Here is a 12,121-nt window from a genome sequence, read left to right as displayed (position 1 = left end):
TTTCTCTCTTCAACTTGGATCTTCCCCTTCACAGAAGACTGGATCCAATTTTCTACTCAATATCCCCACTTAGATTTCTAGTGGACATGAGATGTAGCAGTTTACAATCTAACTTGGGAACTTTTCCCTAGACCTGCTTCTCCTCGTGTCTTACCCATCTCAATAAATGGCAATTTAGCTTTTGAGTCCTCCTTGAGTTCTTTCTTTCTCTAACATCTTACATCTTATCTGTAAATGAATTAAGGAAAAATTTGTCCAGAATCTAACTGGTTCTTCCCGCCTACACAACTAACTGCCACTGAGTCCACAGCAATGTTGCCTCTTGTAAGGATTATTGCGGTAGCCTCCTGACTGGCCTCCCTGCTTTGATCTTTGTAGAAATCTAGGTCCTACTGCATTATCCTTACCCTCAAAATTCTTGCTTTGAGCTAAACCTAAATCCTTACAACGTTCTATACAATCTACCCTACTCTACGTTTCCTGTATCACTTCATCTTCTACTCTCCCTCATGCTCACTCTGCCCTGGTTGCACTGCATGCCTTGCTGTTCCTGGAATATTCCAGACATACTCCCACTGCAGAACTTTGCATTTACACTTTCCACTGCTTGGAATGCTCTTCCACTGGACATCTGCATGGCTTGCTTCTTCATTTTCCACATGGCCTCGATCAAACACAGCTTGGCAGTAAGGTGTTCCCTGACAACCTTATTTAAAATTCTATTCCCCAGGGCGTCTGGGTGGCATGGCGGTTAAGCATCTGCCCTCGGCTCAGGGCGTGATCCTGGCGTTATGGGATCGAGCCCCACATCAAGCTATGAGCCTGCTTCTTCCTCTCCCACTCCCCCTGCTTGTGTTCCCTCTCTCGCTGGCTGTCTCTATCTGTGTTAAATAAATAAATAAATAAAATCTTTAAAAAAAAATAAGATAAAATTCTATTCCCCAAACTGACACTCTTTTTTTTTTTAAGATTTTATTTATTTATTTGAGAGAGACAGTGAGAGTGAGAGAGGAAGAGAGCAGAGTGAGGAGCAGAGGGAGAAGCAGACTCCCCACTGAGCAGGGAGCATGATGTGGGGCTCCATCCCAGGGATCGGGGATCATGACCTGAGCCAAAGGCAGCTGCTTACCCACTGAGCCACCCAGGCACCCCGCCCCCCAAAAAACTGATACTCTTCATTCACCTCTTATCCACTTCCCCAACTTACTGTTCTCCACAGTACTTAGACACATCTGGCCCAGCAAATATTTTATATATTTCGTTTACTAACTGTGCTCTAGCTATGCTGTGAGTCACCTGCAGGTGGGTTCTTTAATCTGTTTTGTTCATTATCACATTCCCAGCACTTAGAAGATTGCCTGAAACATGATAGGTGCTCAATAAACGTATCAATTACATGACTAAGTGATTTTTAGATTTCTAATTCATATCGAGTGGTCATATCATTAGAACAGAGATCATAGGAAAAACAAGTATGGCCTATGGTAGGTGTTGTAAATACTTGTTGTTAGGGATGCCTGGGTAGCTCAGTCATTACGCATCTGCCTTCGGCTCAGGCCATGATCCTGGGGTCGTGGGATCGAGCCCCACATCCGGCTCCTTGCTTGGCAGGGAGCCTGCTTCTCCCTCTCCCTCTGCCTGCTGCTCCCCCTACTTGTGCACGCTCTCTCTCTCTCTGTCAAATAAATAAAATCTTATAAATAAATAAATAAAAATTTTTGAATGAGATTTTTAAATGAATTAACAGAAGTAGCATGATAGGTTTAATTCTGTGTGGCAAAAACATAGATGAATGGGGTGGAGATCATTCAGAGGACGGTGGGTTAGTGAGCAAAAGATAAGGCTGTGGTATCAACAAGGTTGAATTTTATTCTTTAGAAGGGGGAACCACTGGAGATGATTTTAAGTTGTGGAATGATACTTGTGGATTCTGGCAAAGCAATAAACTGTGTTTGTATTACCTCTTTTGACATTCAAACTAATCTCCCCCATCACTGGCCTAGTTCAGGTCCTCATCCTTTCTTACCCAGCAGTAATCTCCCAAATGATCGCCGCATCTCCAATTCTTATTCCCCAAATCCATCCTTCATCTTGCCACATTTTGATTTTGTAAAATATATATTGGTTCCTATACTGTTGACTTTCTGTCCCACTGACATTCCTTATGTTTATAGATAAACCTGCAGCCTGTTGGCTCGGATTCTTCAGTGGTAACTAGCAGGATCTGCCGAGGAAGGTTGTTATTATGGGATCAGGGCTAGAGCCTCCTATAGAATCAGGGACTTCTCTGTACTTATCAATATATATTACAAAGAGGCATTTATTTATAAAGTTCACTCTCTCCAAAAATATGCTGCCCTGATTTGCTATTCCCTAAAAGTTCTTCAAGTGTAGGCACTTGTCAAAAGTCACCCATATTCTCTAATGATTTCACTTCATGATGACAAATCCTTGGCATTTTGGAGCCGGGCTTTGGGGGATAGGTACAAGGTGTACCATTAGTGCATACATAATGGGAACCTTCAACAGCTCCAGCGTCGAGGTGTCTGACACAGCCCTGTAATTAATGGGAATGCACTTTCCACGTGTATGTCAGTAATTTGGCAATGACAGAAACATATGCCTTGTTTGATGAACCTTAAAGTGAGAGGAGGTGAGAGAAAACTTGCTAGGAAGCTTATCCCAGTTGACAGTCTAGCCTGGGTGACATTAACGAGGCTTTAAGTATGTTGATATAAATCAAGATATAGCCAGAAGCAAGGCCAAGGCTGCTTGAAGAGACTGAAATCCACTGTGTTAGTGTCTCTGGAGCTGAAGAAGCAATGATGTTGCTTTCATCGTAGGGAAATCACCAGTTCCCGTCGTCAGTCAATGAAAGGGAGAAAAATCCAACAACTGCTTTCAGAACCTGATACCATTCCTCAGCGGGGGAAAGGGACGAGTAAAACCACCAGTCGCCTGAGTCAGAAATCCAGAGTCCCCCTCATCCTCTCATTCCCGATATCCAGTCAGTCGTTCTTGAGTTCTGTAGCTCTTACTCCTAAATGTTTCTCAAGTCTGACCCTGCTTTTCTATCTCTCCTCCAACTACATACACTTGGCACACATTAAACAGTCTCCTAACTGTTCATCTTGTTTTCAGTATTTCTCTCCATTGAATCCAGCCACTAAAAAGCTACCAGAGAGAGACTTGGCGTTAAAAATCACTCAGGGGTGACACACTGACTTCAGCATAAGATGAATGGCTAAGTTTAATACGTATTTATATGCCAGGCACTGTTCTGTGCTTTGTGTATACTATTTTATTGAAATAGTAAGTCTGTGAGCTAGGATTACCATCACTAATGACAGATAAAGAAACTGAGTCACAGCAGTTAGGTAAATTATCAGTAATCTCAAACCTCCTACAAAGAGGTACTTGGAATTGACTTCAGGTAGTTTATCTCCAGATACCTTTCATCATGTGACGGTCCTTCCTAGGATAGCAGACAGACCTCTCATGACCAGACTTCTACCTACCTCCCTCTTCTGTTAACTCTATGCACCACTATACCCACCCAGTTAAATTCACTTATGTTCCCTGCCGCAGGCAACACATGCTCTAATTCCATCTCCCCTCTGTCCCTTCCCCCCTCTGTCCCTTCCCCCCTCTGTCCCTTCCCCCCTCTGTCCCTTCCCCCCTCTGTCCCTTCCCCCCTCTGTCCCTTCTCCCTCTCCCCTTCTCCCTCTCCCCTTCTCCCTCTCCCCTCCTCCCCTCTCCCCTTCTCCCCTCCCCTCCTCTCCCCTTCCCTTTCCTGCTGCTCTCTCCCCTCTCCCTCCCCGCCTCTTTCTTTCTCTGTCATCCTCATCATCTTCTTCTTTATTATTTTTTTTTTTTGGCAGATTGTGATATTGGCCTAGGCTCTCTCTTTCCCTTCCCTTTCTCTACCTGGTTTATAGCTCAGTGTTACCTCTTGGAGAAAGCCTTCATGTTTACCTCTTCCTAAGACTGAATTTATAGTAAAGTGCCATGTTACTTATAGTCCCGGACGCCCTGAATCAGCATCAATTGGATAACTGCTCGAAAAAAAGAGAAGTGTATTTCCGAGTTTGTCCTACATTCACTGGAGAAAGAGCCTCTAGAATCCTCATGTTTAACAAACTTTCCAGGTAATGCTTCGCCACTGTGGTGTTGAGAGCCACTGGTACAGTTACTAGGCAGGTATGAGTCCAAATCTCAGCTTGGTCACTCACTGTGTAACTATGGGTTGGTGACACTGTCTGAACCCAGTTTCCTTCAGCTACAAAACAAAACCACAAGCAGTAGAGTAAAAAAAAAAAAAAAAAATGGCATAATGCATGTAAGGTGCTTTGCAAGATGTGGTACATAACCCAAACTCAGTAATGCCAGCTGTTGCTACTCTTGCCCTTCTTTGTTTATACAGCACTTTGCTAATACTGCTGTTACAGAATTCCTTGCACTTGTATGCAATCCTGGGTCACCTGTCTATCCCCCATATTATATGGCAAAAAGAGAAAAGTGAGTCTTCTTCGGCCTGTACTCCCAAATGCCCAGTATACCCTTCCACTCACTCCACTATTTCATGTGTTAGTTGAATGTGTGGTTAAATAACTTTTAAATGGCCTATTTCTGTTTTTTAAAAAAAGCTTTCTAATACAAATTTAAAATAGAGCCATAGGACAGAATGACCCCAATTCCCTATAAACTAATAAGCCATTCAGTTTAAAACGTGATATCTTGAACTTTATTTAATAACAGCTTTGATATAAGATATATTCACTGATGAAAACTTGGAACTTTACAAAAAATATTTTTTCATTTAACATATATTTAGAGAAAGCCTACTAGGTGCTGAGTAATCTTCTTAGACACTGGAGATACAGCAGTTTCAAAATTGGACAAAAAAAAATTCCTTTTCCCATGATGCTTACAGGCTAATGAGTGTATTGGGAGGGACAGGGGCAGACAATACATATACAGATACACAGATACATAAAATGCACAGTGTATTCCTTTTCTATTGCTGAGTAACAAACTACCCCAAAACTAGCAGTTCCCAGCGTGTAATTATTATCCTGCAGTGTCCACGGGCAGGCGTCCCAGGCCAGCTGAGCTAGGTCCTCTGCAGGGTTGCAGTGAAGGTGTTTGGTTGTGCTGAGGTCCTTGGGGTTCTCTTCCAAGATCACGTGGTCGTGGGCAGAAATCAGTTGCTTGAAGCTATAGGACTGAGGTCCCTATCTTCTTGCTGGTTGTCCCTAGGGGCCATTCTCAGCTTCTGGAGACCTGCACAGTTCTTTGCCATGTGGGCCTTTCAGAATCTGGTGGCTTCCCTCTTTAAAGCCATCAGGAAAATTTCTTGCTTCAATTTGCTAAGAAGGTGTCTTCTGTAATATAACCTAATCAAGGGAGTGACATCCCTAGACTTTTGCCATCTTCTTATCTAGAAGCAACTCACAGGTCCTGCCTGGATTCAAAAGTAGGGCATTCTACATGGATGGGATTCAAGGGGCGGGGGAGAGTCATCGTGGAATTATGCTTACCCACCCTCATGGTATGGCAGATGGTGATAAGTATTATGGAAAAAAATAAAATGGGGGAGTTGTGGGATATGTCAAGGTGATGGGGGAAGCAGTCATTGCAATATGAATGAGAATGGGCAGGAGAGGAAAGATCTCTGTTATTCTGGTTAATGCATCTTTTATACATTTTCTTAATAGCTTTTAACATAAATGATATATTAATTAAAGGATGAAAAGAAATGATTAATACCAGAGCATTTAGTAAAATTGAGTTAAAATAATCAGAGCAATTATGACAATCTTCTCTGTCCAGACAAACTGAGAGCAGAAAAGAAGAAGCCCACACAATAAAATCAACATTTTAGAAATCAGCCTTACACAAAAGGAGAAAAGTACAAATGAGCACTCTTCTCCTCAGGGATTTCCATTCATCAGTTAAGAATGTGGGACTTTCTTCTTTTATTACTTGTAATTCATCTCAGAAAGTCCTTTATTCCCAGAAGGAACTGTGCTTNAACATAAATGATATATTAATTAAAGGATGAAAAGAAATGATTAATACCAGAGCATTTAGTAAAATTGAGTTAAAATAATCAGAGCAATTATGACAATCTTCTCTGTCCAGACAAACTGAGAGCAGAAAAGAAGAAGCCCACACAATAAAATCAACATTTTAGAAATCAGCCTTACACAAAAGGAGAAAAGTACAAATGAGCACTCTTCTCCTCAGGGATTTCCATTCATCAGTTAAGAATGTGGGACTTTCTTCTTTTATTACTTGTAATTCATCTCAGAAAGTCCTTTATTCCCAGAAGGAACCGTGCTTTACTCATTTCCACTCACTATGGGACTGGGTCCCTGTGAAGCAGTTATTTTTAGTCAACAATTTATACTCCTTATTTGTTTCCTAAGTATTATCATTGGTTAACCCACCAATCTTCACAAAATCTATTTATATCCCAATCAATGAGACTCTCAACAGCTGTTAGCATTAGAAGAGTGAACTTGTCTTCATTACAAGTTTTCTTCCTGGTTGAGTCGGGAGGAACGTAGAAGTGACAAGAAATGTCTGAGCCATATGTTCCATGCTGCAAACATCATAAATGGCCAAAAGAACAAAACGACACAGGACTTCTTCCCCCAGCAATACTGAAGACTTCCATTTTTTTTTTTTTTTGCAGCAATAGTGACTATTTTTCACAATCTTGGGTTTTGTATTAGTCTGTTCAGGCTTTCATGACAAAAATACCACTAACTAGGTGGCTTATAAACAACAGAAATTGATTTCTCACAGTTCTTGGGGCTGGGGAGCCCAAGATCAAGGGGCCAGTAGGTTTGTTGTCTCTTGAGGACCCATTACCTCATAGAAGTTTGCCTTCTCACTAGAACTTCATGAAGAGGAAGAGGAAGGGAGTGAGGAGGAAGAGGAACAGAGTGATCTTGGATCTCTTTGATAAGGGCACTAATTCCATTTATAAACTAATCACCCTACTTACTAGCACTATCATTCTGAGCATTAAGTTTTTAACATATGAATGGCAGCAGGGGTTGGGGGCAGAGAGAAGGATACCAACATTCAGAGTNAAGATTTTATTGATTGACTGATTAAGAGACATAGAGAGAGTGCCAGTGGGGGTGAGAAGGAGCAGAGGGAGAGGGGGAGAATCTCAAGCAGACTCAGCCCTGAGCAAGTGTTCAGAGCCCGATGCGGGGCTCAATCTCATGCCCCTGATATGGTGACCTGAGCCAAAATCAAGAGTTGGATGCTTAGCCACCTGAGCCAGCCAGGTGCCCCTAATTTAACACAATTCTGACATTATCTACATGGAGATAGTGACAGATCCCATAGGTTAAGGGCCCAGTCCCACGAGACTGCCTCCCCCATCTTCAGATGCCAATCTCAAGTCCAAGTTGTCACCTGCACTTCTGAGAGAGGAGTTATAAATCAAAGTATTCTATGACCTCATCTTTATGTTCAGTTAATTTGCTAGAGCAACTCACAGAACTAGGAAAATAGTTTATTTACTAGATTATCAGTTTATTATAAAAGGATATAACTTAAGAACAGCCAGATGGAAGACGTGCAGAGGGCAAGGTATAGGAAAGGGATGCAGAGCTTCTATGCCCTCTCTGAAGGCCACTTTCCCTGCATCTCCACGTGTTTACCAACATAGAAGCTCTGCAAATTTTGTGCTTTTGGATTTTTATGGAAATTTCATTACATGGGCATGTTTGATTAAGTCATTGGCTATTGCTGATTAAACTCAATGTTTAGCCATTCTCCCCTCGCTGAAGATCAGAAGGTGGGGCTGAAAGTTCCAGTCCTCTAATCATGGTTGGTTCTTCTGGCAACCAGCCCCCATCCTTAAGTCACCTAAGGCCTTGCCAAAAGTCACCTAATTAACATAAACTCAGGTGTGGTATGAATAACAAAAGACACCTTTATCTCCCTCATCACTTAGGAAATTTCAAGGGTTTTAGGAGCTCCATGCCAGAAAGGGGGACAAATTATAATTTTTAATCTTATTATAATAATATAATTATAAATCTTGTATGCTTATTATAATTACAGTATCACAGTTGTGCGTGCACACACACATGCACACACAAATCCATAGCCCTGGCGAAGGTGCTGAAGTAGGGTGCAACCAGCACCAGTAGCACTAAGAAATGTATACCATTTCGGGAGAACAATAAGAGAATCTTTCCAGGCACCACTTTAATGAAAAGGGTTGATAGCATGCTAACCAACTTAGGTATTTTGGATATAACCCTCAACTTACTATTTTCTTATTGGAGTATTTACTTGATAATGTATTATTACTACAATGGGTAGACTTATGAAATAAATGTATTAGCCATTTGTATTCTGCATGGAAAATAAGACACATGAAAGCTTTTGTAAGCAGAATTTTGTTCACGTCATTAATTCTTCCTCTCCAGAGAGTCAGTTAAAATTTACCAACCCAAGGAGACTTGGATGGTTTCTCAGTCTACTTCCGCCTTTCTCTTCCCATCTTCCTTGTTCTCCCTTTGCCTCTCTACTCATCACCTGTATCTCACAATGTGATCACCAACCTCTGTTGTTATCCTATGAATTGTATGGCCATTTTGATAAATTCTTTGTTTCTCCAGTTTATTTCTTGCTCATCCTGTTGCCCCATTCATTGGATCCTTCTTTGCCTGTCCCCATTTGTCCATTTATGGTATCATTTGTACTGAGTTGTGGCCTCAGTTTTATANAGGGGTTGGGGGCAGAGAGAAGGATACCAACATTCAGAGTATAGCAGTTTTCTTGTTCTTGGGTTGTACAGGTATTTTGATCCATGTAGGAGGATTTTCCTGAGGACGGGGATGTGATAAAGGAAGGTTAAATTTAAACTAGTTAACTTTGCTACCAATTATCAGTACCACTCAACAGCTAGTTAAGCATGAAGAGAACCTTAGCTAGAAAGGAATTTTGATTTTATCTTCATGTTTTAATTATCTATTGTCTGTCTACATTATAAAGGTTAAAGATAAGAGGATATTAACTACTTTGTACAGTTTCTATGGTATTATATAATTCCCTTTCCCTGTTCAGTAAACAGACCTAGTGCAAAACTTTACACCTTTTCTTCTGAAGGATACCATGGAAGGGGCATGTTTGATCTGATGAGTAATTTCTGCTCAAGCATGAATTTCTTTGAAGTCTTATGTTTATATTAAAAACTATATAAAATCTTTATATGAATATACTTATTTTCATAAAACAATACTTCTATCAATTACTTACCATCACTTTAAGGAAAAACACTCCTCCGTGTGTGTCCTCTTCTCTTAGTACTCCATTTCACTTCTGGCGTTCTCCGTCACCAAATGTGTGGTGGTTTTTCTCACACCAGTTCTCAGATTCTCTCAACACAAGTTGAGTGTCCTGCAATTTAACTCAATTCTTTTGAGCTTTTTTTTCCCCAAAGATTTTATTGATTGACTGATTAAGAGACATAGAGAGAGTGCCAGTGGGGGTGAGAAGGAGCAGAGGGAGAGGGGGAGAATCTCAAGCAGACTCAGCCCTGAGCAAGTGTTCAGAGCCCGATGCGGGGCTCAATCTCATGCCCCTGATATGGTGACCTGAGCCAAAATCAAGAGTTGGATGCTTAGCCACCTGAGCCAGCCAGGTGCCCCTAATTTAACACAATTCTGACATTATCTACATGGAGATAGTGACAGATCCCATAGGTTAAGGGCCCAGTCCCACGAGACTGCCTCCCCCATCTTCAGATGCCAATCTCAAGTCCCAGTTGTCACCTGCACTTCTGAGAGAGGAGTTATAAATCAAAGTATTCTATGACCTCATCTTTATGTTCAGTTAATTTGCTAGAGCAACTCACAGAACTAGGAAAATAGTTTATTTACTAGATTATCAGTTTATTATAAAAGGATATAACTTAAGAACAGCCAGATGGAAGACGTGCAGAGGGCAAGGTATAGGAAAGGGATGCAGAGCTTCTATGCCCTCTCTGAAGGCCACTTTCCCTGCATCTCCACGTGTTTACCAACATAGAAGCTCTGCAAATTTTGTGCTTTTGGATTTTTATGGAAATTTCATTACATGGGCATGTTTGATTAAGTCATTGGCTATTGCTGATTAAACTCAATGTTTAGCCATTCTCCCCTCGCTGAAGATCAGAAGGTGGGGCTGAAAGTTCCAGTCCTCTAATCATGGTTGGTTCTTCTGGCAACCAGCCCCCATCCTTAAGTCACCTAAGGCCTTGCCAAAAGTCACCTAATTAACATAAACTCAGGTGTGGTATGAATAACAAAAGACACCTTTATCTCCCTCATCACTTAGGAAATTTCAAGGGTTTTAGGAGCTCCAAGCCAGAAAGGGGGACAAATTATAATTTTTAATCTTATTTTAATAATATAATTATAAATCTTGTATGCTTATTATAATTACAGTATCACAGTTGTGTGTGCACACACACACGCACACACAAATCCATAGCCCTGGCGAAGGTGCTGAAGTAGGGTGCAACCAGCACCAGTAGCACTAAGAAATGTATACCATTTCGGGAGAACAATAAGAGAATCTTTCCAGGCACCACTTTAATGAAAAGGGTTGATAGCATGCTAACCAACTTAGGTATTTTGGATATAACCCTCAACTTACTATTTTCTTATTGGAGTATTTACTTGATAGTGTATTATTACTACAATGGGTAGACTTATGAAATAAGTGTATTAGCCATTTGTATTCTGCATGGAAAATAAGACACATGAAAGCTTTTGTAAGCAGAATTTTGTTCAAGTCATTAATTCTTCCTCTCCAGAGAGTCAGTTAAAATTTACCAACCCAAGGAGACAGATGGTTTCTCAGTCTACTTCCGCCTTTCTCTTCCCATCTTCCTTGTTCTCCCTTTGCCTCTCTACTCATCACCTGTATCTCACAATGTGATCACCAACCTCTGTTGTTATCCTATGAATTGTATGGCCATTTTGATAAATTCTTTGTTTCTCCAGTTTATTTCTTGCTCATCCTGTTGCCCCATTCATTGGATCCTTCTTTGCCTGTCCCCATTTGTCCATTTATGGTATCATTTGTACTGAGTTGTGGCCTCAGTTTTATATTTTATTCCTTGGTTTTCTTCTTTGGTTGCTTCTGGTCTTGCTATTTGTTTGCCAAAAGAAAACTCTGCATTTAGTATTCACTAGTTTCTTCTTTCTGAATGAAAATATCTTGTCATGTTAATGTACCAGGACAGACTCTTGGTTAGCAAAAATTAATTACAGTTTAAAAATCCTTGACCTTGGGGTGCCTTGTGGCTGCAGTCAGTTGGGTATCCAACTCATGATTTTAGCTCAGGTCGTGATCTCAGGGTCCTGTGATTGCACCCTGCTTGGGGCTTTATGCTCTGCAAAGGGTCTACTTGAGATTCTCTCTATCCCTCTCCCAATCCCCACCCCTGACCATGGCTCATGCTCTCTCTCTAAATAAGTAAAATCTTAAAAAAAAAAAAATCCTTGGCCTAAGTTAGTCCTTTTTAATTATAAGTTTTATATATCAAGAAAAATTCATTATATATATAGTAGGACTCTATTAGGAAGCTCTACTAAGCCTTCTGGATAGATGTGGTATTCATTCATTTCCTCAACAAAAATGTATTACGCACCTACCATGTCTCACCATATATCATGTGCTTTGCTAGATTCAGGGAGTTCTGTGAAGAAATAAAAAATAGCCATTTCTTTCATGGAACTTATATATGAGTGGAAAAAACAGAAATTGATCAAATTATTGAACCAATAATCTGAATAAGAATTTGATAAGTGTGTGGTGCCTGGGTGGCTCAGTCGGTTGAGTGACAAACTCCTGATTTCAGCTCAGGTCATGATCTCAGGGTCATGAGATTGAGCCCCGTGCCCCTGCAGCAGGCTCCATGCTCAGTGGCGTGTCTGTCTGAGATTCTGTTCCTCTATTCCTCTCCCTCTGCCAAGGGTTACAGGGAATGAGCCACTCCCCTCCAGCATCATTCTTCCTATTCTAAACAGGAAGAAACTAGCCTAAGGCCTTTTCTGGCTTATAGAGGCAGGTAATTGACAACATAAATTCATTTCTA

Source organism: Ailuropoda melanoleuca, chromosome 2, assembly GCF_002007445.2.
Source record: "Ailuropoda melanoleuca isolate Jingjing chromosome 2, ASM200744v2, whole genome shotgun sequence".
NCBI lineage: Eukaryota > Metazoa > Chordata > Mammalia > Carnivora > Ursidae > Ailuropoda > Ailuropoda melanoleuca.
The sequence above is the reverse complement of the archived record's forward strand: the minus strand, read 5'-3'. Positions refer to the sequence as shown.